We start from the raw sequence: 26,402 nt of genomic DNA, 5'->3' as shown, positions 1-26,402 counted from the left end.
TTTCTTTTATCTCCATCTCAAAGAGGTGGATAATGGTTCCGTGGAATGGTGTCCCCAGTGGGAGACCAGGGAGCAAATTTCCCGGAAGCGCTTGCATTGTAATCATTTCCAGGGGATCCTTTTAACCATCTGACTGTAAAGAAAACTCCGTCAAGGAAACGTTTTAGTTATTTTGCGCTCATTTGTGTGTGTGTGTGTGTGTGTGTGTGTGTGTGTGTAGTCAGTTGGGGTTTGTTTCACCCTTGGGATATTGTTCACTGTAGGTTTGTATTGTCAATAAGAAATATATATTTCTTTCCTTGTTTATCTCGGTTTTTTCTCCATTTTATGTGGTTGAAAACTTGGAAAATTCATTTTTCTTTTTAAATATATACATTGGCTGCCGTGATGGGAGAAATGCGTATTTTTAGGATTTTACAATGGATGTTTTTCAATTTAATATACAATATTGGACTTACTGTTATTCAGTCTATAGTCCGGACGTTAGTACATATTAGTATTTGTAACTGACATAGGCTCGAATGCATAAATGATGACAGTTCCGTACATTGACTTTACCTTGTACATTTGTCACGTATCATATATTTACAGCTCATTTATGTATAAAATCTAATGCTTATATCTAGTGTCTTTTTTTAAGAGGCGAGAAGATATGACAGTACGGTGGCCGAGTGGTTAAGGCGTTGGACTTAAGATCCAATGGACGCATGTCCGCGTGGGTTCGAACCCCACCCGTACTAAAACAATTTAGTTTTGTTTTTCTGTTCTAGTAATGGATGACTTACAGGAATGATCCGAATTCATCTATAAAGCAAGAAGCATGCTACTTTATTGCAAATAAGGACATACATCAGGATTATACATAGAGATGAATAGGACATCCATAGTTCCACAAAATTACGGCTCAGTCGTTTTACGCTTTTGCGATTAAGCAAGGTTTGAGTACCAACTGTTGTTAAATCTTGAGCTAAAGGTTGATTTGCTTTAAATTGTGTGGCAACAATTTACTTCTTAATTAGTAAATCATACACTGATTTAGTCATGCAGAACAATGATTCTATTTGGCGACTTTGGTCACTCACTATTGCACTCCAGTTTCCTAGGCATGACAGTACGGTGGCCGAGTGGTTAAGGCGTTGGACTTAAGATCCAATGGACGCATGTCCGCGTGGGTTCGAACCCCACCCGTACTAAAACTATTTTTTTTAAAAATGTCTTTTCAAATGAAGAGCAACGTACACAGGATGTGTTGCTAATGGCTGAATTACTGGGGTGACCCGAGCAGGAAGGATCCCAGTTTATTTAAAATATGTGCTTTCATCGGGTTTCATTGTACATAGTGATGAATAAGTACATCCATAGTTCCTCAAAAGTATGGCTCAATCATTCGATAAATAAGGTCTGTTTATCAATTATCTTCAAATGTTGAGTTAAAAATTGCATTTGTTTAAATGAAGGTAGAGCAGATCTAAATGCTTGACTTACTTGCCTGACCCGAAGGAAACTGGTGGCATGGGGTGAATCAAAAGGACATCCGATTATTACTTTACGGGAAGACCCCTTAAGCTTCCAGGTGGTCATAGTTACTATCAAAATGACCAGTATATAAAAGTGATAACTGGCAAGCTGAAATAAATAAATCTAACATCAACATAAATACTGGTAATTTTTTTGTTATAATGATAGCGCCAATTAGAATTCTCATGGAATACAGCTTAAAAAATATAGCGGTTTGTTAGATTTATAACCCAATATATATTTATAATAATAAGGCTAAATAGAATTATCATGCCACATATACTTTTAATGACAGCGTTTATTAAAATTAGCGCGGATGATATATTGTTAATCATAGCATTAATTAGACTTAAAGTGCACCACATATTCATAAATACAGTGTTAATTAGGAAATAATACAATACATATTTACCATGATCGCGCTAGTTAGAATTAGCATGCAACAGATGTTTACGAAGATAAAAATCTCAATATATATAAGTTATATATGATATTTATAATGACTGTGCTAATTAGAAATAGAAAGCAACATATTATGCATATTTACTGCGCTAATTCGAATTATCACTGCGATATCTAATTATAATGATATCGCAAATTAGAATTGATATTCATACTGATAACGCTAATTAGAAGTAGACAGCAACATACATTTATAATGATATCGCAGATTATAGTAAGGATGCAATACAATCTTTATAACGAGAGCATTATTTAGAATTAGCTTGCAAGCGATATTTTGAATACAGCGCTCTATAGAATCAACAGGCCGTCAAAATGTACAATGATATCGCTAATTAGAACAAGAAAGCAATCAATCAATATATATAAAGTTGGGGTGGGTGGGCGGGAGAGGGTAACCGGGGATTTGTTTGAACAAGCACTAGGAGAGGCCTGGGTGTCTCTTACCCCAGGTCCCGTGATCGCTCTCTACGGTCCTGCTTGCACTATTGAAAAGGCATATCAATCGTTAGTAACACTGCTAAATTGGCTTTTTAAGTTAAAATGATATCTGATTTTTTGAAGAGAGCTTGCATTGCAGTATTCTACATTTAATTTCCCTTAAGTAACTGTCGACAAAATCCTTAATGATGTGATTGAATTGAACGTAACGAAATCAAGTAGTCGTGATAATGCAAGGTTGAATATGCTCAAAACGGGTTCTTCCATCATCGCTTTATGACGTACTCATATAATGAACTTTGCCTTAAGCTCTAGTATCTGTCCCGATGTTCCATATGTGGCCAGGGTGAACATCTTTCATAAAGCAGGTACAGCTTCTCACTGTGACAACTCCTGACCAATATTTGTACTTTCATCAGTTTCAAAACAATTTTGAGAAACACGTTTACATGTAGCTCTGTACTGATTTATCGACCTTTAAATTGAGTTTAGGTCTCCCACTCCTGTATCACTGTCCTGCTTAAATTAACGATGAAACGGCTGAAATAGTGAAGATGAAATTAAGCTAATTGATGATGTGAACAATCGACCACTCATACATAAACTTTAGACTGCAGAGACGTCAAGATGTTATGCGTCTCTGGTTCGCGTCATACCTAAATAAGAGAACTAATCAAGTTTGGATTGGGTCCAATTTATCAACACTTAAGACAGGTTTTCATGCTGTGCTACAGGGATCTATGTTTATTGTGCTTTTGTTCTATATTAATGATCGACATTAGACGATTCGGTCTAGTGACGTGGATATGTATACAGATGACACAATATTATGTACCTTCTCAAGCAACTTTGAAGACATGGATGGTGTACTAAATACAGCCGTAAAGAATGTGATGATTGGTGTCTGACTAATTATATGAGAATTAACTCAAAGAAATCGAAATAATGTGAATTGGTTCGAAGAAGTAATGTTGTCGAACCTAATGTGTCATTGACTGGAATTATAGATAGATATCGCTAAAATATTATGAAAACACATGAGTGTTTTTTTTTATTTCTTACATTCATATAGTATATTATCAATGCATTTTTAAAAGATTCACTAACAATTTCTAGTGATGACACAACTGATAGTCTGTGATTCCAATGTTCCCAATGCATAAAATTGAGATTGAATTTTGATATTGCTTCTTTCTTTTGCTAACGGTTTTTATGGTGGGCGACAAAATCGCTACAACTGCTGTATATTTCCATTACTTACTATCGAGTTTAATAAATCCAAAGTATGTTCTGTCAGCATCATCTGTTTATAGCCAATTTATACAGTCGGTTTTGTGATATACAATTGTTGCTTCATTTTGTTCATGAATAATACTTAACATCTGTATCAAGTGTCATTTCAATTAATTTAATTAAGTAAAACCGATTGTTATTTGTATGAAATGGTTTCGAATTGCTGAATTATCTTGTTATTTGCCCTAACAGTGGAATTTCTTATCATTTAACATGTGTATAAATTTAAAGTAAATATGAAATCGGTAAAGTATTTTAAAAAGTCAGGAATTTTTTAAATTTCTTTTATCTACATCGCAAAGAGGTAATTAATGGTTCCGTGGAATGATGTCTCTAGTGGGAAAACAGGAGGCAAATCATTTTGAAGCTCCTGCATGTGTGTATCAAATGTTCCCAATACATAAAATTAAGATCGAATTATGATATTGATTCTTTCTTTTGTTAAACGATTTTATGGTGGGTAACACAATCACTACAAGCACTGCAGATTTCCATTACCTACTGTCCTATTTAATAAATCCAAAGTATGTAATGTCAGCATGATCTATTTATAGCCATTTTATATAGTTGGTTTCTGATATACAATTGTTGCTTCATTTTTTCAAGAATAATGCTTAAAATCTGTATCTAGTGTCATTTTAATTAAATTAATTAATTACAATCATTGTTATTTGTATGAAATGGTTTCGAATTGGAGAATTATATTGTTATTTGCTCTAACAGTGAAATTTCTAATTATTTAACATTTGTATCAATTTAAAATAAATATGAAATCTGTAAATTCTTTTAATAAAATCAGGAATTATTTTTATTTCTTTTATCTCCATCTCAAAGAGGTGGATAATGGTTCCGTGGAATGGTGTCCCCAGTGGGAGACCAGGGAGCAAATTTCCCGGAAGCGCTTGCATTGTAATCATTTCCAGGGGATCCTTTTAACCATCTGACTGTAAAGAAAACTCCGTCAAGGAAACGTTTTAGTTATTTTGCGCTCATTTGTGTGTGTGTGTGTGTGTGTGTGTGTGTGTGTGTGTAGTCAGTTGGGGTTTGTTTCACCCTTGGGATATTGTTCACTGTAGGTTTGTATTGTCAATAAGAAATATATATTTCTTTCCTTGTTTATCTCGGTTTTTTCTCCATTTTATGTGGTTGAAAACTTGGAAAATTCATTTTTCTTTTTAAATATATACATTGGCTGCCGTGATGGGAGAAATGCGTATTTTTAGGATTTTACAATGGATGTTTTTCAATTTAATATACAATATTGGACTTACTGTTATTCAGTCTATAGTCCGGACGTTAGTACATATTAGTATTTGTAACTGACATAGGCTCGAATGCATAAATGATGACAGTTCCGTACATTGACTTTACCTTGTACATTTGTCACGTATCATATATTTACAGCTCATTTATGTATAAAATCTAATGCTTATATCTAGTGTCTTTTTTTAAGAGGCGAGAAGATATGACAGTACGGTGGCCGAGTGGTTAAGGCGTTGGACTTAAGATCCAATGGACGCATGTCCGCGTGGGTTCGAACCCCACCCGTACTAAAACAATTTAGTTTTGTTTTTCTGTTCTAGTAATGGATGACTTACAGGAATGATCCGAATTCATCTATAAAGCAAGAAGCATGCTACTTTATTGCAAATAAGGACATACATCAGGATTATACATAGAGATGAATAGGACATCCATAGTTCCACAAAATTACGGCTCAGTCGTTTTACGCTTTTGCGATTAAGCAAGGTTTGAGTACCAACTGTTGTTAAATCTTGAGCTAAAGGTTGATTTGCTTTAAATTGTGTGGCAACAATTTACTTCTTAATTAGTAAATCATACACTGATTTAGTCATGCAGAACAATGATTCTATTTGGCGACTTTGGTCACTCACTATTGCACTCCAGTTTCCTAGGCATGACAGTACGGTGGCCGAGTGGTTAAGGCGTTGGACTTAAGATCCAATGGACGCATGTCCGCGTGGGTTCGAACCCCACCCGTACTAAAACAATTTAGTTTTGTTTTTCTGTTCTAGTAATGGATGACTTACAGGAATGATCCGAATTCATCTATAAAGCAAGAAGCATCCTACTTTATTGCAAATAAGGACATACATCAGGATTATACATAGAGATGAATAGGACATCCATAGTTCCACAAAATTACGGCTCAGTCGTTTTACGCTTTTGCGATTAAGCAAGGTTTGAGTACCAACTGTTGTTAAATCTTGAGCTAAAGGTTGATTTGCTTTAAATTGTGTGGCAACAATTTACTTCTTAATTAGTAAATCATACACTGATTTAGTCATGCAGAACAATGATTCTATTTGGCGACTTTGGTCACTCACTATTGCACTCCAGTTTCCTAGGCATGACAGTACGGTGGCCGAGTGGTTAAGGCGTTGGACTTAAGATCCAATGGACGCATGTCCGCGTGGGTTCGAACCCCACCCGTACTAAAACTAATTTTTTTAAAAATGTCTTTTCAAATGAAGAGCAACGTACACAGGATGTGTTGCTAATGGCTGAATTGCTGGGGTGACCCGAGCAGGAAGGATCCCAGTTTATTTAAAATATGTGCTTTCATCGGGTTTCATTGTACATAGTGATGAATAAGTACATCCATAGTTCCTCAAAAGTATGGCTCAATCATTCGATAAATAAGGTCTGTTTATCAATTATCTTCAAATGTTGAGTTAAAAATTGCATTTGTTTAAATGAGGGTAGAGCAGATCTAAATGCTTGACTTACTTGCCTGACCCGAAGGAAACTGGTGGCATGGGGTGAATCAAAAGGACATCCGATTATTACTTTACGGGAAGACCCCTTAAGCTTCCAGGTGGTCATAGTTACTATCAAAATGACCAGTATATAAAAGTGATAACTGGCAAGCTGAAATAAATAAATCTAACATCAACATAAATACTGGTAATTTTTTTGTTATAATGATAGCGCCAATTAGAATTCTCATGGAATACAGCTTAAAAAATATAGCGGTTTGTTAGATTTATAACCCAATATATATTTATAATAATAAGGCTAAATAGAATTATCATGCCACATATACTTTTAATGACAGCGTTTATTAAAATTAGCGCGGATGATATATTGTTAATCATAGCATTAATTAGACTTAAAGTGCACCACATATTCATAAATACAGTGTTAATTAGGAAATAATACAATACATATTTACCATGATCGCGCTAGTTAGAATTAGCATGCAACAGATGTTTACGAAGATAAAAATCTCAATATATATAAGTTATATATGATATTTATAATGACTGTGCTAATTAGAAATAGAAAGCAACATATTATGCATATTTACTGCGCTAATTCGAATTATCACTGCGATATCTAATTATAATGATATCGCAAATTAGAATTGATATTCATACTGATAACGCTAATTAGAAGTAGACAGCAACATACATTTATAATGATATCGCAGATTATAGTAAGGATGCAATACAATCTTTATAACGAGAGCATTATTTAGAATTAGCTTGCAAGCGATATTTTGAATACAGCGCTCTATAGAATCAACAGGCCGTCAAAATGTACAATGATATCGCTAATTAGAACAAGAAAGCAATCAATCAATATATATAAAGTTGGGGTGGGTGGGCGGGAGAGGGTAACCGGGGATTTGTTTGAACAAGCACTAGGAGAGGCCTGGGTGTCTCTTACCCCAGGTCCCGTGATCGCTCTCTACGGTCCTGCTTGCACTATTGAAAAGGCATATCAATCGTTAGTAACACTGCTAAATTGGCTTTTTAAGTTAAAATGATATCTGATTTTTTGAAGAGAGCTTGCATTGCAGTATTCTACATTTAATTTCCCTTAAGTAACTGTCGACAAAATCCTTAATGATGTGATTGAATTGAACGTAACGAAATCAAGTAGTCGTGATAATGCAAGGTTGAATATGCTCAAAACGGGTTCTTCCATCATCGCTTTATGACGTACTCATATAATGAACTTTGCCTTAAGCTCTAGTATCTGTCCCGATGTTCCATATGTGGCCAGGGTGAACATCTTTCATAAAGCAGGTACAGCTTCTCACTGTGACAACTCCTGACCAATATTTGTACTTTCATCAGTTTCAAAACAATTTTGAGAAACACGTTTACATGTAGCTCTGTACTGATTTATCGACCTTTAAATTGAGTTTAGGTCTCCCACTCCTGTATCACTGTCCTGCTTAAATTAACGATGAAACGGCTGAAATAGTGAAGATGAAATTAAGCTAATTGATGATGTGAACAATCGACCACTCATACATAAACTTTAGACTGCAGAGACGTCAAGATGTTATGCGTCTCTGGTTCGCGTCATACCTAAATAAGAGAACTAATCAAGTTTGGATTGGGTCCAATTTATCAACACTTAAGACAGGTTTTCATGCTGTGCTACAGGGATCTATGTTTATTGTGCTTTTGTTCTATATTAATGATCGACATTAGACGATTCGGTCTAGTGACGTGGATATGTATACAGATGACACAATATTATGTACCTTCTCAAGCAACTTTGAAGACATGGATGGTGTACTAAATACAGCCGTAAAGAATGTGATGATTGGTGTCTGACTAATTATATGAGAATTAACTCAAAGAAATCGAAATAATGTGAATTGGTTCGAAGAAGTAATGTTGTCGAACCTAATGTGTCATTGACTGGAATTATAGATAGATATCGCTAAAATATTATGAAAACACATGAGTGTTTTTTTTTATTTCTTACATTCATATAGTATATTATCAATGCATTTTTAAAAGATTCACTAACAATTTCTAGTGATGACACAACTGATAGTCTGTGATTCCAATGTTCCCAATGCATAAAATTGAGATTGAATTTTGATATTGCTTCTTTCTTTTGCTAACGGTTTTTATGGTGGGCGACAAAATCGCTACAACTGCTGTATATTTCCATTACTTACTATCGAGTTTAATAAATCCAAAGTATGTTCTGTCAGCATCATCTGTTTATAGCCAATTTATACAGTCGGTTTTGTGATATACAATTGTTGCTTCATTTTGTTCATGAATAATACTTAACATCTGTATCAAGTGTCATTTCAATTAATTTAATTAAGTAAAACCGATTGTTATTTGTATGAAATGGTTTCGAATTGCTGAATTATCTTGTTATTTGCCCTAACAGTGGAATTTCTTATCATTTAACATGTGTATAAATTTAAAGTAAATATGAAATCGGTAAAGTATTTTAAAAAGTCAGGAATTTTTTAAATTTCTTTTATCTACATCGCAAAGAGGTAATTAATGGTTCCGTGGAATGATGTCTCTAGTGGGAAAACAGGAGGCAAATCATTTTGAAGCTCCTGCATGTGTGTATCAAATGTTCCCAATACATAAAATTAAGATCGAATTATGATATTGATTCTTTCTTTTGTTAAACGATTTTATGGTGGGTAACACAATCACTACAAGCACTGCAGATTTCCATTACCTACTGTCCTATTTAATAAATCCAAAGTATGTAATGTCAGCATGATCTATTTATAGCCATTTTATATAGTTGGTTTCTGATATACAATTGTTGCTTCATTTTTTCAAGAATAATGCTTAAAATCTGTATCTAGTGTCATTTTAATTAAATTAATTAATTACAATCATTGTTATTTGTATGAAATGGTTTCGAATTGGAGAATTATATTGTTATTTGCTCTAACAGTGAAATTTCTAATTATTTAACATTTGTATCAATTTAAAATAAATATGAAATCTGTAAATTCTTTTAATAAAATCAGGAATTATTTTTATTTCTTTTATCTCCATCTCAAAGAGGTGGATAATGGTTCCGTGGAATGGTGTCCCCAGTGGAAGACCAGGGAGCAAATTTCCCGGAAGCGCTTGCATTGTAATCATTTCCAGGGGATCCTTTTAACCATCTGACTGTAAAGAAAACTCCGTCAAGGAAACGTTTTAGTTATTTTGCGCTCATTTGTGTGTGTGTGTGTGTGTGTGTGTGTGTGTGTGTAGTCAGTTGGGGTTTGTTTCACCCTTGGGATATTGTTCACTGTAGGTTTGTATTGTCAATAAGAAATATATATTTCTTTCCTTGTTTATCTCGGTTTTTTCTCCATTTTATGTGGTTGAAAACTTGGAAAATTCATTTTTCTTTTTAAATATATACATTGGCTGCCGTGATGGGAGAAATGCGTATTTTTAGGATTTTACAATGGATGTTTTTCAATTTAATATACAATATTGGACTTAGTGTTATTCAGTCTATATTCCGGACGTTAGTACATATTAGTATTTGTAACTGACATAGGCTCGAATGCATAAATGATGACAGTTCCGTACATTGACTTTACCTTGTACATTTGTCACGTATCATATATTTACAGCTCATTTATGTATAAAATCTAATGCTTATATCTAGTGTCTTTTTTTAAGAGGCGAGAAGATATGACAGTACGGTGGCCGAGTGGTTAAGGCGTTGGACTTAAGATCCAATGGACGCATGTCCGCGTGGGTTCGAACCCCACCCGTACTAAAACAATTTAGTTTTGTTTTTCTGTTCTAGTAATGGATGACTTACAGGAATGATCCGAATTCATCTATAAAGCAAGAAGCATGCTACTTTATTGCAAATAAGGACATACATCAGGATTATACATAGAGATGAATAGGACATCCATAGTTCCACAAAATTACGGCTCAGTCGTTTTACGCTTTTGCGATTAAGCAAGGTTTGAGTACCAACTGTTGTTAAATCTTGAGCTAAAGGTTGATTTGCTTTAAATTGTGTGGCAACAATTTACTTCTTAATTAGTAAATCATACACTGATTTAGTCATGCAGAACAATGATTCTATTTGGCGACTTTGGTCACTCACTATTGCACTCCAGTTTCCTAGGCATGACAGTACGGTGGCCGAGTGGTTAAGGCGTTGGACTTAAGATCCAATGGACGCATGTCCGCGTGGGTTCGAACCCCACCCGTACTAAAACTATTTTTTTTAAAAATGTCTTTTCAAATGAAGAGCAACGTACACAGGATGTGTTGCTAATGGCTGAATTACTGGGGTGACCCGAGCAGGAAGGATCCCAGTTTATTTAAAATATGTGCTTTCATCGGGTTTCATTGTACATAGTGATGAATAAGTACATCCATAGTTCCTCAAAAGTATGGCTCAATCATTCGATAAATAAGGTCTGTTTATCAATTATCTTCAAATGTTGAGTTAAAAATTGCATTTGTTTAAATGAGGGTAGAGCAGATCTAAATGCTTGACTTACTTGCCTGACCCGAAGGAAACTGGTGGCATGGGGTGAATCAAAAGGACATCCGATTATTACTTTACGGGAAGACCCCTTAAGCTTCCAGGTGGTCATAGTTACTATCAAAATGACCAGTATATAAAAGTGATAACTGGCAAGCTGAAATAAATAAATCTAACATCAACATAAATACTGGTAATTTTTTTGTTATAATGATAGCGCCAATTAGAATTCTCATGGAATACAGCTTAAAAAATATAGCGGTTTGTTAGATTTATAACCCAATATATATTTATAATAATAAGGCTAAATAGAATTATCATGCCACATATACTTTTAATGACAGCGTTTATTAAAATTAGCGCGGATGATATATTGTTAATCATAGCATTAATTAGACTTAAAGTGCACCACATATTCATAAATACAGTGTTAATTAGGAAATAATACAATACATATTTACCATGATCGCGCTAGTTAGAATTAGCATGCAACAGATGTTTACGAAGATAAAAATCTCAATATATGTAAGTTATATATGATATTTATAATGACTGTGCTAATTAGAAATAGAAAGCAACATATTATGCATATTTACTGCGCTAATTCGAATTATCACTGCGATATCTAATTATAATGATATCGCAAATTAGAATTGATATTCATACTGATAACGCTAATTAGAAGTAGACAGCAACATACATTTATAATGATATCGCAGATTATAGTAAGGATGCAATACAATCTTTATAACGAGAGCATTATTTAGAATTAGCTTGCAAGCGATATTTTGAATACAGCGCTCTATAGAATCAACAGGCCGTCAAAATGTACAATGATATCGCTAATTAGAACAAGAAAGCAATCAATCAATATATACAAAGTTGGGGTGGGTGGGCGGGAGAGGGTAACCGGGGATTTGTTTGAACAAGCACTAGGAGAGGCCTGGGTGTCTCTTACCCCAGGTCCCGTGATCGCTCTCTACGGTCCTGCTTGCACTATTGAAAAGGCATATCAATCGTTAGTAACACTGCTAAATTGGCTTTTTAAGTTAAAATGATATCTGATTTTTTGAAGAGAGCTTGCATTGCAGTATTCTACATTTAATTTCCCTTAAGTAACTGTCGACAAAATCCTTAATGATGTGATTGAATTGAACGTAACGAAATCAAGTAGTCGTGATAATGCAAGGTTGAATATGCTCAAAACGGGTTCTTCCATCATCGCTTTATGACGTACTCATATAATGAACTTTGCCTTAAGCTCTAGTATCTGTCCCGATGTTCCATATGTGGCCAGGGTGAACATCTTTCATAAAGCAGGTACAGCTTCTCACTGTGACAACTCCTGACCAATATTTGTACTTTCATCAGTTTCAAAACAATTTTGAGAAACACGTTTACATGTAGCTCTGTACTGATTTATCGACCTTTAAATTGAGTTTAGGTCTCCCACTCCTGTATCACTGTCCTGCTTAAATTAACGATGAAACGGCTGAAATAGTGAAGATGAAATTAAGCTAATTGATGATGTGAACAATCGACCACTCATACATAAACTTTAGACTGCAGAGACGTCAAGATGTTATGCGTCTCTGGTTCGCGTCATACCTAAATAAGAGAACTAATCAAGTTTGGATTGGGTCCAATTTATCAACACTTAAGACAGGTTTTCATGCTGTGCTACAGGGATCTATGTTTATTGTGCTTTTGTTCTATATTAATGATCGACATTAGACGATTCGGTCTAGTGACGTGGATATGTATACAGATGACACAATATTATGTACCTTCTCAAGCAACTTTGAAGACATGGATGGTGTACTAAATACAGCCGTAAAGAATGTGATGATTGGTGTCTGACTAATTATATGAGAATTAACTCAAAGAAATCGAAATAATGTGAATTGGTTCGAAGAAGTAATGTTGTCGAACCTAATGTGTCATTGACTGGAATTATAGATAGATATCGCTAAAATATTATGAAAACACATGAGTGTTTTTTTTTATTTCTTACATTCATATAGTATATTATCAATGCATTTTTAAAAGATTCACTAACAATTTCTAGTGATGACACAACTGATAGTCTGTGGTTCCAATGTTCCCAATGCATAAAATTGAGATTGAATTTTGATATTGCTTCTTTCTTTTGCTAACGGTTTTTATGGTGGGCGACAAAATCGCTACAACTGCTGTATATTTCCATTACTTACTATCGAGTTTAATAAATCCAAAGTATGTTCTGTCAGCATCATCTGTTTATAGCCAATTTATACAGTCGGTTTTGTGATATACAATTGTTGCTTCATTTTGTTCATGAATAATACTTAACATCTGTATCAAGTGTCATTTCAATTAATTTAATTAAGTAAAACCGATTGTTATTTGTATGAAATGGTTTCGAATTGCTGAATTATCTTGTTATTTGCCCTAACAGTGGAATTTCTTATCATTTAACATGTGTATAAATTTAAAGTAAATATGAAATCGGTAAAGTATTTTAAAAAGTCAGGAATTTTTTAAATTTCTTTTATCTACATCGCAAAGAGGTAATTAATGGTTCCGTGGAATGATGTCTCTAGTGGGAAAACAGGAGGCAAATCATTTTGAAGCTCCTGCATGTGTGTATCAAATGTTCCCAATACATAAAATTAAGATCGAATTATGATATTGATTCTTTCTTTTGTTAAACGATTTTATGGTGGGTAACACAATCACTACAAGCACTGCAGATTTCCATTACCTACTGTCCTATTTAATAAATCCAAAGTATGTAATGTCAGCATGATCTATTTATAGCCATTTTATATAGTTGGTTTCTGATATACAATTGTTGCTTCATTTTTTCAAGAATAATGCTTAAAATCTGTATCTAGTGTCATTTTAATTAAATTAATTAATTACAATCATTGTTATTTGTATGAAATGGTTTCGAATTGGAGAATTATATTGTTATTTGCTCTAACAGTGAAATTTCTAATTATTTAACATTTGTATCAATTTAAAATAAATATGAAATCTGTAAATTCTTTTAATAAAATCAGGAATTATTTTTATTTCTTTTATCTCCATCTCAAAGAGGTGGATAATGGTTCCGTGGAATGGTGTCCCCAGTGGGAGACCAGGGAGCAAATTTCCCGGAAGCGCTTGCATTGTAATCATTTCCAGGGGATCCTTTTAACCATCTGACTGTAAAGAAAACTCCGTCAAGGAAACGTTTTAGTTATTTTGCGCTCATTTGTGTGTGTGTGTGTGTGTGTGTGTGTGTGTGTGTGTGTGTAGTCAGTTGGGGTTTGTTTCACCCTTGGGATATTGTTCACTGTAGGTTTGTATTGTCAATAAGAAATATATATTTCTTTCCTTGTTTATCTCGGTTTTTTCTCCATTTTATGTGGTTGAAAACTTGGAAAATTCATTTTTCTTTTTAAATATATACATTGGCTGCCGTGATGGGAGAAATGCGTATTTTTAGGATTTTACAATGGATGTTTTTCAATTTAATATACAATATTGGACTTAGTGTTATTCAGTCTATATTCCGGACGTTAGTACATATTAGTATTTGTAACTGACATAGGCTCGAATGCATAAATGATGACAGTTCCGTACATTGACTTTACCTTGTACATTTGTCACCTATCATATATTTACAGCTCATTTATGTATAAAATCTAATGCTTATATCTAGTGTCTTTTTTTAAGAGGCGAGAAGATATGACAGTACGGTGGCCGAGTGGTTAAGGCGTTGGACTTAAGATCCAATGGACGCATGTCCGCGTGGGTTCGAACCCCACCCGTACTAAAACAATTTAGTTTTGTTTTTCTGTTCTAGTAATGGATGACTTACAGGAATGATCCGAATTCATCTATAAAGCAAGAAGCATGCTACTTTATTGTAAATAAGGACATACATCAGGATTATACATAGAGATGAATAGGACATCCATAGTTCCACAAAATTACGGCTCAGTCGTTTTACGCTTTTGCGATTAAGCAAGGTTTGAGTACCAACTGTTGTTAAATCTTGAGCTAAAGGTTGATTTGCTTTAAATTGTGTGGCAACAATTTACTTCTTAATTAGTAAATCATACACTGATTAAGTCATGCAGAACAATGATTCTATTTGGCGACTTTGGTCACTCACTATTGCACTCCAGTTTCCTAGGCATGACAGTACGGTGGCCGAGTGGTTAAGGCGTTGGACTTAAGATCCAATGGACGCATGTCCGCGTGGGTTCGAACCCCACCCGTACTAAAACTATTTTTTTTAAAAATGTCTTTTCAAATGAAGAGCAACGTACACAGGATGTGTTGCTAATGGCTGAATTACTGGGGTGACCCGAGCAGGAAGGATCCCAGTTTATTTAAAATATGTGCTTTCATCGGGTTTCATTGTACATAGTGATGAATAAGTACATCCATAGTTCCTCAAAAGTATGGCTCAATCATTCGATAAATAAGGTCTGTTTATCAATTATCTTCAAATGTTGAGTTAAAAATTGCATTTGTTTAAATGAGGGTAGAGCAGATCTAAATGCTTGACTTACTTGCCTGACCCGAAGGAAACTGGTGGCATGGGGTGAATCAAAAGGACATCCGATTATTACTTTACGGGAAGACCCCTTAAGCTTCCAGGTGGTCATAGTTACTATCAAAATGACCAGTATATAAAAGTGATAACTGGCAAGCTGAAATAAATAAATCTAACATCAACATAAATACTGGTAATTTTTTTGTTATAATGATAGCGCCAATTAGAATTCTCATGGAATACAGCTTAAAAAATATAGCGGTTTGTTAGATTTATAACCCAATATATATTTATAATAATAAGGCTAAATAGAATTATCATGCCACATATACTTTTAATGACAGCGTTTATTAAAATTAGCGCGGATGATATATTGTTAATCATAGCATTAATTAGACTTAAAGTGCACCACATATTCATAAATACAGTGTTAATTAGGAAATAATACAATACATATTTACCATGATCGCGCTAGTTAGAATTAGCATGCAACAGATGTTTACGAAGATAAAAATCTCAATATATGTAAGTTATATATGATATTTATAATGACTGTGCTAATTAGAAATAGAAAGCAACATATTATGCATATTTACTGCGCTAATTCGAATTATCACTGCGATATCTAATTATAATGATATCGCAAATTAGAATTGATATTCATACTGATAACGCTAATTAGAAGTAGACAGCAACATACATTTATAATGATATCGCAGATTATAGTAAGGATGCAATACAATCTTTATAACGAGAGCATTATTTAGAATTAGCTTGCAAGCGATATTTTGAATACAGCGCTCTATAGAATCAACAGGCCGTCAAAATGTACAATGATATCGCTAATTAGAACAAGAAAGCAATCAATCAATATATATAAAGTTGGGGTGGGTGGGCGGGAGAGGGTAACCGGGGATTTGTTTGAACAAGCACTGGGAGAGGCCTGGGTGTCTCTTACCCCAGGTCCCGTGATCGCTCTCTACGGTCCTGCTTGCACTATTGAAAAGGCATATCAATCGTTAGTAACACTGCTAAATTGGCTTTTTAAGTTAAAATGATATCTGATTTTTTGAAGAGAGCTTGCATTGCAGTATTCTACATTTAATTTCCCTTAAGTAACTGTCGACAAAATCCTTAATGATGTGATTGAATTGAACGTAACGAAATCAAGTAGTCGTGATAATGCAAGGTTGAATATGCTCAAAACGGGTTCTTCCATCATCGCTTTATGACGTACTCATATAATGAACTTTGCCTTAAGCTCTAGTATCTGTCCCGATGTTCCATATGTGGCCAGGGTGAACATCTTTCATAAAGCAGGTACAGCTTCTCACTGTGACAACTCCTGACCAATATTTGTACTTTCATCAGTTTCAAAACAATTTTGAGAAACACGTTTACATGTAGCTCTGTACTGATTTATCGACCTTTAAATTGAGTCTAGGTCTCCCACTCCTGTATCAATGTCCTGCTTAAATTAACGATGAAACGGCTGAAATAGTGAAGATGAAATTAAGCTAATTGATGATGTGAACAATCGACCACTCATACATAAACTTTAGACTGCAGAGACGTCAAGATGTTATGCGTCTCTGGTTCGCGTCATACCTAAATAAGAGAACTAATCAAGTTTGGATTGGGTCCAATTTATCAACACTTAAGACAGGTTTTCATGCTGTGCTACAGGGATCTATGTTTATTGTGCTTTTGTTCTATATTAATGATCGACATTAGACGATTCGGTCTAGTGACGTGGATATGTATACAGATGACACAATATTATGTACCTTCTCAAGCAACTTTGAAGACATGGATGGTGTACTAAATACAGCCGTAAAGAATGTGATGATTGGTGTCTGACTAATTATATGAGAATTAACTCAAAGAAATCGAAATAATGTGAATTGGTTCGAAGAAGTAATGTTGTCGAACCTAATGTGTCATTGACTGGAATTATAGATAGATATCGCTAAAATATTATGAAAACACATGAGTGTTTTTTTTTATTTCTTACATTCATATAGTATATTATCAATGCATTTTTAAAAGATTCACTAACAATTTCTAGTGATGACACAACTGATAGTCTGTGATTCCAATGTTCCCAATGCATAAAATTGAGATTGAATTTTGATATTGCTTCTTTCTTTTGCTAACGGTTTTTATGGTGGGCGACAAAATCGCTACAACTGCTGTATATTTCCATTACTTACTATCGAGTTTAATAAATCCAAAGTATGTTCTGTCAGCATCATCTGTTTATAGCCAATTTATACAGTCGGTTTTGTGATATACAATTGTTGCTTCATTTTGTTCATGAATAATACTTAACATCTGTATCAAGTGTCATTTCAATTAATTTAATTAAGTAAAACCGATTGTTATTTGTATGAAATGGTTTCGAATTGCTGAATTATCTTGTTATTTGCCCTAACAGTGGAATTTCTTATCATTTAACATGTGTATAAATTTAAAGTAAATATGAAATCGGTAAAGTATTTTAAAAAGTCAGGAATTTTTTAAATTTCTTTTATCTACATCGCAAAGAGGTAATTAATGGTTCCGTGGAATGATGTCTCTAGTGGGAAAACAGGAGGCAAATCATTTTGAAGCTCCTGCATGTGTGTATCAAATGTTCCCAATACATAAAATTAAGATCGAATTATGATATTGATTCTTTCTTTTGTTAAACGATTTTATGGTGGGTAACACAATCACTACAAGCACTGCAGATTTCCATTACCTACTGTCCTATTTAATAAATCCAAAGTATGTAATGTCAGCATGATCTATTTATAGCCATTTTATATAGTTGGTTTCTGATATACAATTGTTGCTTCATTTTTTCAAGAATAATGCTTAAAATCTGTATCTAGTGTCATTTTAATTAAATTAATTAATTACAATCATTGTTATTTGTATGAAATGGTTTCGAATTGGAGAATTATATTGTTATTTGCTCTAACAGTGAAATTTCTAATTATTTAACATTTGTATCAATTTAAAATAAATATGAAATCTGTAAATTCTTTTAATAAAATCAGGAATTATTTTTATTTCTTTTATCTCCATCTCAAAGAGGTGGATAATGGTTCCGTGGAATGGTGTCCCCAGTGGGAGACCAGGGAGCAAATTTCCCGGAAGCGCTTGCATTGTAATCATTTCCAGGGGATCCTTTTAACCATCTGACTGTAAAGAAAACTCCGTCAAGGAAACGTTTTAGTTATTTTGCGCTCATTTGTGTGTGTGTGTGTGTGTGTGTGTGTGTGTAGTCAGTTGGGGTTTGTTTCACCCTTGGGATATTGTTCACTGTAGGTTTGTATTGTCAATAAGAAATATATATTTCTTTCCTTGTTTATCTCGGTTTTTTCTCCATTTTATGTGGTTGAAAACTTGGAAAATTCATTTTTCTTTTTAAATATATACATTGGCTGCCGTGATGGGAGAAATGCGTATTTTTAGGATTTTACAATGGATGTTTTTCAATTTAATATACAATATTGGACTTAGTGTTATTCAGTCTATATTCCGGACGTTAGTACATATTAGTATTTGTAACTGACATAGGCTCGAATGCATAAATGATGACAGTTCCGTACATTGACTTTACCTTGTACATTTGTCACGTATCATATATTTACAGCTCATTTATGTATAAAATCTAATGCTTATATCTAGTGTCTTTTTTTAAGAGGCGAGAAGATATGACAGTACGGTGGCCGAGTGGTTAAGGCGTTGGACTTAAGATCCAATGGACGCATGTCCGCGTGGGTTCGAACCCCACCCGTACTAACACAATTTAGTTTTGTTTTTCTGTTCTAGTAATGGATGACTTACAGGAATGATCCGAATTCATCTATAAAGCAAGAAGCATGCTACTTTATTGCAAATAAGGACATACATCAGGATTATACATAGAGATGAATAGGACATCCATAGTTCCACAAAATTACGGCTCAGTCGTTTTACGCTTTTGCGATTAAGCAAGGTTTGAGTACCAACTGTTGTTAAATCTTGAGCTAAAGGTTGATTTGCTTTAAATTGTGTGGCAACAATTTACTTCTTAATTAGTAAATCATACACTGATTTAGTCATGCAGAACAATGATTCTATTTGGCGACTTTGGTCACTCACTATTGCACTCCAGTTTCCTAGGCATGACAGTACGGTGGCCGAGTGGTTAAGGCGTTGGACTTAAGATCCAATGGACGCATGTCCGCGTGGGTTCGAACCCCACCCGTACTAAAACTATTTTTTTTTTAAATGTCTTTTCAAATGAAGAGCAACGTACACAGGATGTGTTGCTAATGGCTGAATTACTGGGGTGACCCGAGCAGGAAGGATCCCAGTTTATTTAAAATATGTGCTTTCATCGGGTTTCATTGTACATAGTGATGAATAAGTACATCCATAGTTCCTCAAAAGTATGGCTCAATCATTCGATAAATAAGGTCTGTTTATCAATTATCTTCAAATGTTGAGTTAAAAATTGCATTTGTTTAAATGAGGGTAGAGCAGATCTAAATGCTTGACTTACTTGCCTGACCCGAAGGAAACTGGTGGCATGGGGTGAATCAAAAGGACATCCGATTATTACTTTACGGGAAGACCCCTTAAGCTTCCAGGTGGTCATAGTTACTATCAAAATGACCAGTATATAAAAGTGATAACTGGCAAGCTGAAATAAATAAATCTAACATCAACATAAATACTGGTAATTTTTTTGTTATAATGATAGCGCCAATTAGAATTCTCATGGAATACAGCTTAAAAAATATAGCGGTTTGTTAGATTTATAACCCAATATATATTTATAATAATAAGGCTAAATAGAATTATCATGCCACATATACTTTTAATGACAGCGTTTATTAAAATTAGCGCGGATGATATATTGTTAATCATAGCATTAATTAGACTTAAAGTGCACCACATATTCATAAATACAGTGTTAATTAGGAAATAATACAATACATATTTACCATGATCGCGCTAGTTAGAATTAGCATGCAACAGATGTTTACGAAGATAAAAATCTCAATATATATAAGTTATATATGATATTTATAATGACTGTGCTAATTAGAAATAGAAAGCAACATATTATGCATATTTACTGCGCTAATTCGAATTATCACTGCGATATCTAATTATAATGATATCGCAAATTAGAATTGATATTCATACTGATAACGCTAATTAGAAGTAGACAGCAACATACATTTATAATGATATCGCAGATTATAGTAAGGATGCAATACAATCTTTATAACGAGAGCATTATTTAGAATTAGCTTGCAAGCGATATTTTGAATACAGCGCTCTATAGAATCAACAGGCCGTCAAAATGTACAATGATATCGCTAATTAGAACAAGAAAGCAATCAATCAATATATATAAAGTTGGGGTGGGTGGGCGGGAGAGGGTAACCGGGGATTTGTTTGAACAAGCACTAGGAGAGGCCTGGGTGTCTCTTACCCCAGGTCCCGTGATCGCTCTCTACGGTCCTGCTTGCACTATTGAAAAGGCATATCAATCGTTAGTAACACTGCTAAATTGGCTTTTTAAGTTAAAATGATATCTGATTTTTTGAAGAGAGCTTGCATTGCAGTATTCTACATTTAATTTCCCTTAAGTAACTGTCGACAAAATCCTTAATGATGTGATTGAATTGAACGTAACGAAATCAAGTAGTCGTGATAATGCAAGGTTGAATATGCTCAAAACGGGTTCTTCCATCATCGCTTTATGACGTACTCATATAATGAACTTTGCCTTAAGCTCTAGTATCTGTCCCGATGTTCCATATGTGGCCAGGGTGAACATCTTTCATAAAGCAGGTACAGCTTCTCACTGTGACAACTCCTGACCAATATTTGTACTTTCATCAGTTTCAAAACAATTTTGAGAAACACGTTTACATGTAGCTCTGTACTGATTTATCGACCTTTAAATTGAGTTTAGGTCTCCCACTCCTGTATCACTGTCCTGCTTAAATTAACGATGAAACGGCTGAAATAGTGAAGATGAAATTAAACTAATTGATGATGTGAACAATCGACCACTCATACATAAACTTTAGACTGCAGAGACGTCAAGATGTTATGCGTCTCTGGTTCGCGTCATACCTAAATAAGAGAACTAATCAAGTTTGGATTGGGTCCAATTTATCAACACTTAAGACAGGTTTTCATGCTGTGCTACAGGGATCTATGTTTATTGTGCTTTTGTTCTATATTAATGATCGACATTAGACGATTCGGTCTAGTGACGTGGATATGTATACAGATGACACAATATTATGTACCTTCTCAAGCAACTTTGAAGACATGGATGGTGTACTAAATACAGCCGTAAAGAATGTGATGATTGGTGTCTGACTAATTATATGAGAATTAACTCAAAGAAATCGAAATAATGTGAATTGGTTCGAAGAAGTAATGTTGTCGAACCTAATGTGTCATTGACTGGAATTATAGATAGATATCGCTAAAATATTATGAAAACACATGAGTGTTTTTTTTTATTTCTTACATTCATATAGTATATTATCAATGCATTTTTAAAAGATTCACTAACAATTTCTAGTGATGACACAACTGATAGTCTGTGATTCCAATGTTCCCAATGCATAAAATTGAGATTGAATTTTGATATTGCTTCTTTCTTTTGCTAACGGTTTTTATGGTGGGCGACAAAATCGCTACAACTGCTGTATATTTCCATTACTTACTATCGAGTTTAATAAATCCAAAGTATGTTCTGTCAGCATCATCTGTTTATAGCCAATTTATACAGTCGGTTTTGTGATATACAATTGTTGCTTCATTTTGTTCATGAATAATACTTAACATCTGTATCAAGTGTCATTTCAATTAATTTAATTAAGTAAAACCGATTGTTATTTGTATGAAATGGTTTCGAATTGCTGAATTATCTTGTTATTTGCCCTAACAGTGGAATTTCTTATCATTTAACATGTGTATAAATTTAAAGTAAATATGAAATCGGTAAAGTATTTTAAAAAGTCAGGAATTTTTTAAATTTCTTTTATCTACATCGCAAAGAGGTAATTAATGGTTCCGTGGAATGATGTCTCTAGTGGGAAAACAGGAGGCAAATCATTTTGAAGCTCCTGCATGTGTGTATCAAATGTTCCCAATACATAAAATTAAGATCGAATTATGATATTGATTCTTTCTTTTGTTAAACGATTTTATGGTGGGTAACACAATCACTACAAGCACTGCAGATTTCCATTACCTACTGTCCTATTTAATAAATCCAAAGTATGTAATGTCAGCATGATCTATTTATAGCCATTTTATATAGTTGGTTTCTGATATACAATTGTTGCTTCATTTTTTCAAGAATAATGCTTAAAATCTGTATCTAGTGTCATTTTAATTAAATTAATTAATTACAATCATTGTTATTTGTATGAAATGGTTTCGAATTGGAGAATTATATTGTTATTTGCTCTAACAGTGAAATTTCTAATTATTTAACATTTGTATCAATTTAAAATAAATATGAAATCTGTAAATTCTTTTAATAAAATCAGGAATTATTTTTATTTCTTTTATCTCCATCTCAAAGAGGTGGATAATGGTTCCGTGGAATGGTGTCCCCAGTGGGAGACCAGGGAGCAAATTTCCCGGAAGCGCTTGCATTGTAATCATTTCCAGGGGATCCTTTTAACCATCTGACTGTAAAGAAAACTCCGTCAAGGAAACGTTTTAGTTATTTTGCGCTCATTTGTGTGTGTGTGTGTGTGTGTGTGTGTGTGTGTAGTCAGTTGGGGTTTGTTTCACCCTTGGGATATTGTTCACTGTAGGTTTGTATTGTCAATAAGAAATATATATTTCTTTCCTTGTTTATCTCGGTTTTTTCTCCATTTTATGTGGTTGAAAACTTGGAAAATTCATTTTTCTTTTTAAATATATACATTGGCTGCCGTGATGGGAGAAATGCGTATTTTTAGGATTTTACAATGGATGTTTTTCAATTTAATATACAATATTGGACTTAGTGTTATTCAGTCTATATTCCGGACGTTAGTACATATTAGTATTTGTAACTGACATAGGCTCGAATGCATAAATGATGACAGTTCCGTACATTGACTTTACCTTGTACATTTGTCACGTATCATATATTTACAGCTCATTTATGTATAAAATCTAATGCTTATATCTAGTGTCTTTTTTTAAGAGGCGAGAAGATATGACAGTACGGTGGCCGAGTGGTTAAGGCGTTGGACTTAAGATCCAATGGACGCATGTCCGCGTGGGTTCGAACCCCACCCGTACTAACACAATTTAGTTTTGTTTTTCTGTTCTAGTAATGGATGACTTACAGGAATGATCCGAATTCATCTATAAAGCAAGAAGCATGCTACTTTATTGCAAATAAGGACATACATCAGGATTATACATAGAGATGAATAGGACATCCATAGTTCCACAAAATTACGGCTCAGTCGTTTTACGCTTTTGCGATTAAGCAAGGTTTGAGTACCAACTGTTGTTAAATCTTGAGCTAAAGGTTGATTTGCTTTAAATTGTGTGGCAACAATTTACTTCTTAATTAGTAAATCATACACTGATTTAGTCATTCAGAACAATGATTCTATTTGGCGACTTTGGTCACTCACTATTGCACTCCAGTTTCCTAGGCATGACAGTACGGTGGCCGAGTGGTTAAGGCGTTGGACTTAAGATCCAATGGACGCATGTCCGCGTGGGTTCGAACCCCACCCGTACTAAAACTATTTTTTTTTTAAATGTCTTTTCAAATGAAGAGCAACGTACACAGGATGTGTTGCTAATGGCTGAATTACTGGGGTGACCCGAGCAGGAAGGATCCCAGTTTATTTAAAATATGTGCTTTCATCGGGTTTCATTGTACATAGTGATGAATAAGTACATCCATAGTTCCTCAAAAGTATGGCTCAATCATTCGATAAATAAGGTCTGTTTATCAATTATCTTCAAATGTTGAGTTAAAAATTGCATTTGTTTAAATGAGGGTAGAGCAGATCTAAATGCTTGACTTACTTGCCTGACCCGAAGGAAACTGGTGGCATGGGGTGAATCAAAAGGACATCCGATTATTACTTTACGGGAAGACCCCTTAAGCTTCCAGGTGGTCATAGTTACTATCAAAATGACCAGTATATAAAAGTGATAACTGGCAAGCTGAAATAAATAAATCTAACATCAACATAAATACTGGTAATTTTTTTGTTATAATGATAGCGCCAATTAGAATTCTCATGGAATACAGCTTAAAAAATATAGCGGTTTGTTAGATTTATAACCCAATATATATTTATAATAATAAGGCTAAATAGAATTATCATGCCACATATACTTTTAATGACAGCGTTTATTAAAATTAGCGCGGATGATATATTGTTAATCATAGCATTAATTAGACTTAAAGTGCACCACATATTCATAAATACAGTGTTAATTAGGAAATAATACAATACATATTTACCATGATCGCGCTAGTTAGAATTAGCATGCAACAGATGTTTACGAAGATAAAAATCTCAATATATATAAGTTATATATGATATTTATAATGACTGTGCTAATTAGAAATAGAAAGCAACATATTATGCATATTTACTGCGCTAATTCGAATTATCACTGCGATATCTAATTATAATGATATCGCAAATTAGAATTGATATTCATACTGATAACGCTAATTAGAAGTAGACAGCAACATACATTTATAATGATATCGCAGATTATAGTAAGGATGCAATACAATCTTTATAACGAGAGCATTATTTAGAATTAGCTTGCAAGCGATATTTTGAATACAGCGCTCTATAGAATCAACAGGCCGTCAAAATGTACAATGATATCGCTAATTAGAACAAGAAAGCAATCAATCAATATATATAAAGTTGGGGTGGGTGGGCGGGAGAGGGTAACCGGGGATTTGTTTGAACAAGCACTAGGAGAGGCCTGGGTGTCTCTTACCCCAGGTCCCGTGATCGCTCTCTACGGTCCTGCTTGCACTATTGAAAAGGCATATCAATCGTTAGTAACACTGCTAAATTGGCTTTTTAAGTTAAAATGATATCTGATTTTTTGAAGAGAGCTTGCATTGCAGTATTCTACATTTAATTTCCCTTAAGTAACTGTCGACAAAATCCTTAATGATGTGATTGAATTGAACGTAACGAAATCAAGTAGTCGTGATAATGCAAGGTTGAATATGCTCAAAACGAGTTCTTCCATCATCGCTTTATGACGTACTCATATAATGAACTTTGCCTTAAGCTCTAGTATCTGTCCCGATGTTCCATATGTGGCCAGGGTGAACATCTTTCATAAAGCAGGTACAGCTTCTCACTGTGACAACTCCTGACCAATATTTGTACTTTCATCAGTTTCAAAACAATTTTGAGAAACACGTTTACATGTAGCTCTGTACTGATTTATCGACCTTTAAATTGAGTTTAGGTCTCCCACTCCTGTATCACTGTCCTGCTTAAATTAACGATGAAACGGCTGAAATAGTGAAGATGAAATTAAGCTAATTGATGATGTGAACAATCGACCACTCATACATAAACTTTAGACTGCAGAGACGTCAAGATGTTATGCGTCTCTGGTTCGCGTCATACCTAAATAAGAGAACTAATCAAGTTTGGATTGGGTCCAATTTATCAACACTTAAGACAGGTTTTCATGCTGTGCTACAGGGATCTATGTTTATTGTGCTTTTGTTCTATATTAATGATCGACATTAGACGATTCGGTCTAGTGACGTGGATATGTATACAGATGACACAATATTATGTACCTTCTCAAGCAACTTTGAAGACATGGATGGTGTACTAAATACAGCCGTAAAGAATGTGATGATTGG

The 26,402-nt window shown here is 34.2% G+C and overlaps 13 non-coding genes across 13 annotated transcripts; all 13 read left to right on the top strand.

The window, feature by feature from the left end:
• The first annotated feature begins 657 nt into the window (after positions 1–657).
• Trnal-uaa (transfer RNA leucine (anticodon UAA)) lies at positions 658–740 on the top strand. Its single transcript has one exon. It is a non-coding gene; the product is annotated as a tRNA-Leu (tRNA).
• A 370-nt stretch (positions 741–1,110) lies between these two features.
• Positions 1,111–1,193, top strand: Trnal-uaa (transfer RNA leucine (anticodon UAA)). The gene has a single exon. It is a non-coding gene; the product is annotated as a tRNA-Leu (tRNA).
• Positions 1,194–5,184: 3,991 nt separating this feature from the next.
• Trnal-uaa (transfer RNA leucine (anticodon UAA)) lies at positions 5,185–5,267 on the top strand. The gene has a single exon. It is a non-coding gene; the product is annotated as a tRNA-Leu (tRNA).
• Positions 5,268–5,637: 370 nt separating this feature from the next.
• Trnal-uaa (transfer RNA leucine (anticodon UAA)) lies at positions 5,638–5,720 on the top strand. Its single transcript has one exon. It is a non-coding gene; the product is annotated as a tRNA-Leu (tRNA).
• Positions 5,721–6,090: 370 nt separating this feature from the next.
• Trnal-uaa (transfer RNA leucine (anticodon UAA)) lies at positions 6,091–6,173 on the top strand. Its single transcript has one exon. It is a non-coding gene; the product is annotated as a tRNA-Leu (tRNA).
• Positions 6,174–10,162: 3,989 nt separating this feature from the next.
• Trnal-uaa (transfer RNA leucine (anticodon UAA)) lies at positions 10,163–10,245 on the top strand. The gene has a single exon. It is a non-coding gene; the product is annotated as a tRNA-Leu (tRNA).
• A 370-nt stretch (positions 10,246–10,615) lies between these two features.
• Positions 10,616–10,698, top strand: Trnal-uaa (transfer RNA leucine (anticodon UAA)). The gene has a single exon. It is a non-coding gene; the product is annotated as a tRNA-Leu (tRNA).
• Positions 10,699–14,693: 3,995 nt separating this feature from the next.
• Positions 14,694–14,776, top strand: Trnal-uaa (transfer RNA leucine (anticodon UAA)). The gene has a single exon. It is a non-coding gene; the product is annotated as a tRNA-Leu (tRNA).
• Positions 14,777–15,146: 370 nt separating this feature from the next.
• Positions 15,147–15,229, top strand: Trnal-uaa (transfer RNA leucine (anticodon UAA)). Its single transcript has one exon. It is a non-coding gene; the product is annotated as a tRNA-Leu (tRNA).
• Positions 15,230–19,214: 3,985 nt separating this feature from the next.
• Trnal-uaa (transfer RNA leucine (anticodon UAA)) lies at positions 19,215–19,297 on the top strand. The gene has a single exon. It is a non-coding gene; the product is annotated as a tRNA-Leu (tRNA).
• Positions 19,298–19,667: 370 nt separating this feature from the next.
• Trnal-uaa (transfer RNA leucine (anticodon UAA)) lies at positions 19,668–19,750 on the top strand. The gene has a single exon. It is a non-coding gene; the product is annotated as a tRNA-Leu (tRNA).
• A 3,987-nt stretch (positions 19,751–23,737) lies between these two features.
• Positions 23,738–23,820, top strand: Trnal-uaa (transfer RNA leucine (anticodon UAA)). Its single transcript has one exon. It is a non-coding gene; the product is annotated as a tRNA-Leu (tRNA).
• A 370-nt stretch (positions 23,821–24,190) lies between these two features.
• Positions 24,191–24,273, top strand: Trnal-uaa (transfer RNA leucine (anticodon UAA)). Its single transcript has one exon. It is a non-coding gene; the product is annotated as a tRNA-Leu (tRNA).
• Positions 24,274–26,402: the final 2,129 nt, after the last annotated feature.

The sequence above is a fragment of the Sinohyriopsis cumingii genome, chromosome 18 (assembly GCF_028554795.1).
Source record: "Sinohyriopsis cumingii isolate HCF-2022 chromosome 18, ASM2855479v2, whole genome shotgun sequence".
NCBI classification, from domain to species: Eukaryota; Metazoa; Mollusca; class Bivalvia; order Unionida; family Unionidae; genus Sinohyriopsis; species Sinohyriopsis cumingii.
This window is presented reverse-complemented; position numbering and strand designations above follow the sequence as displayed.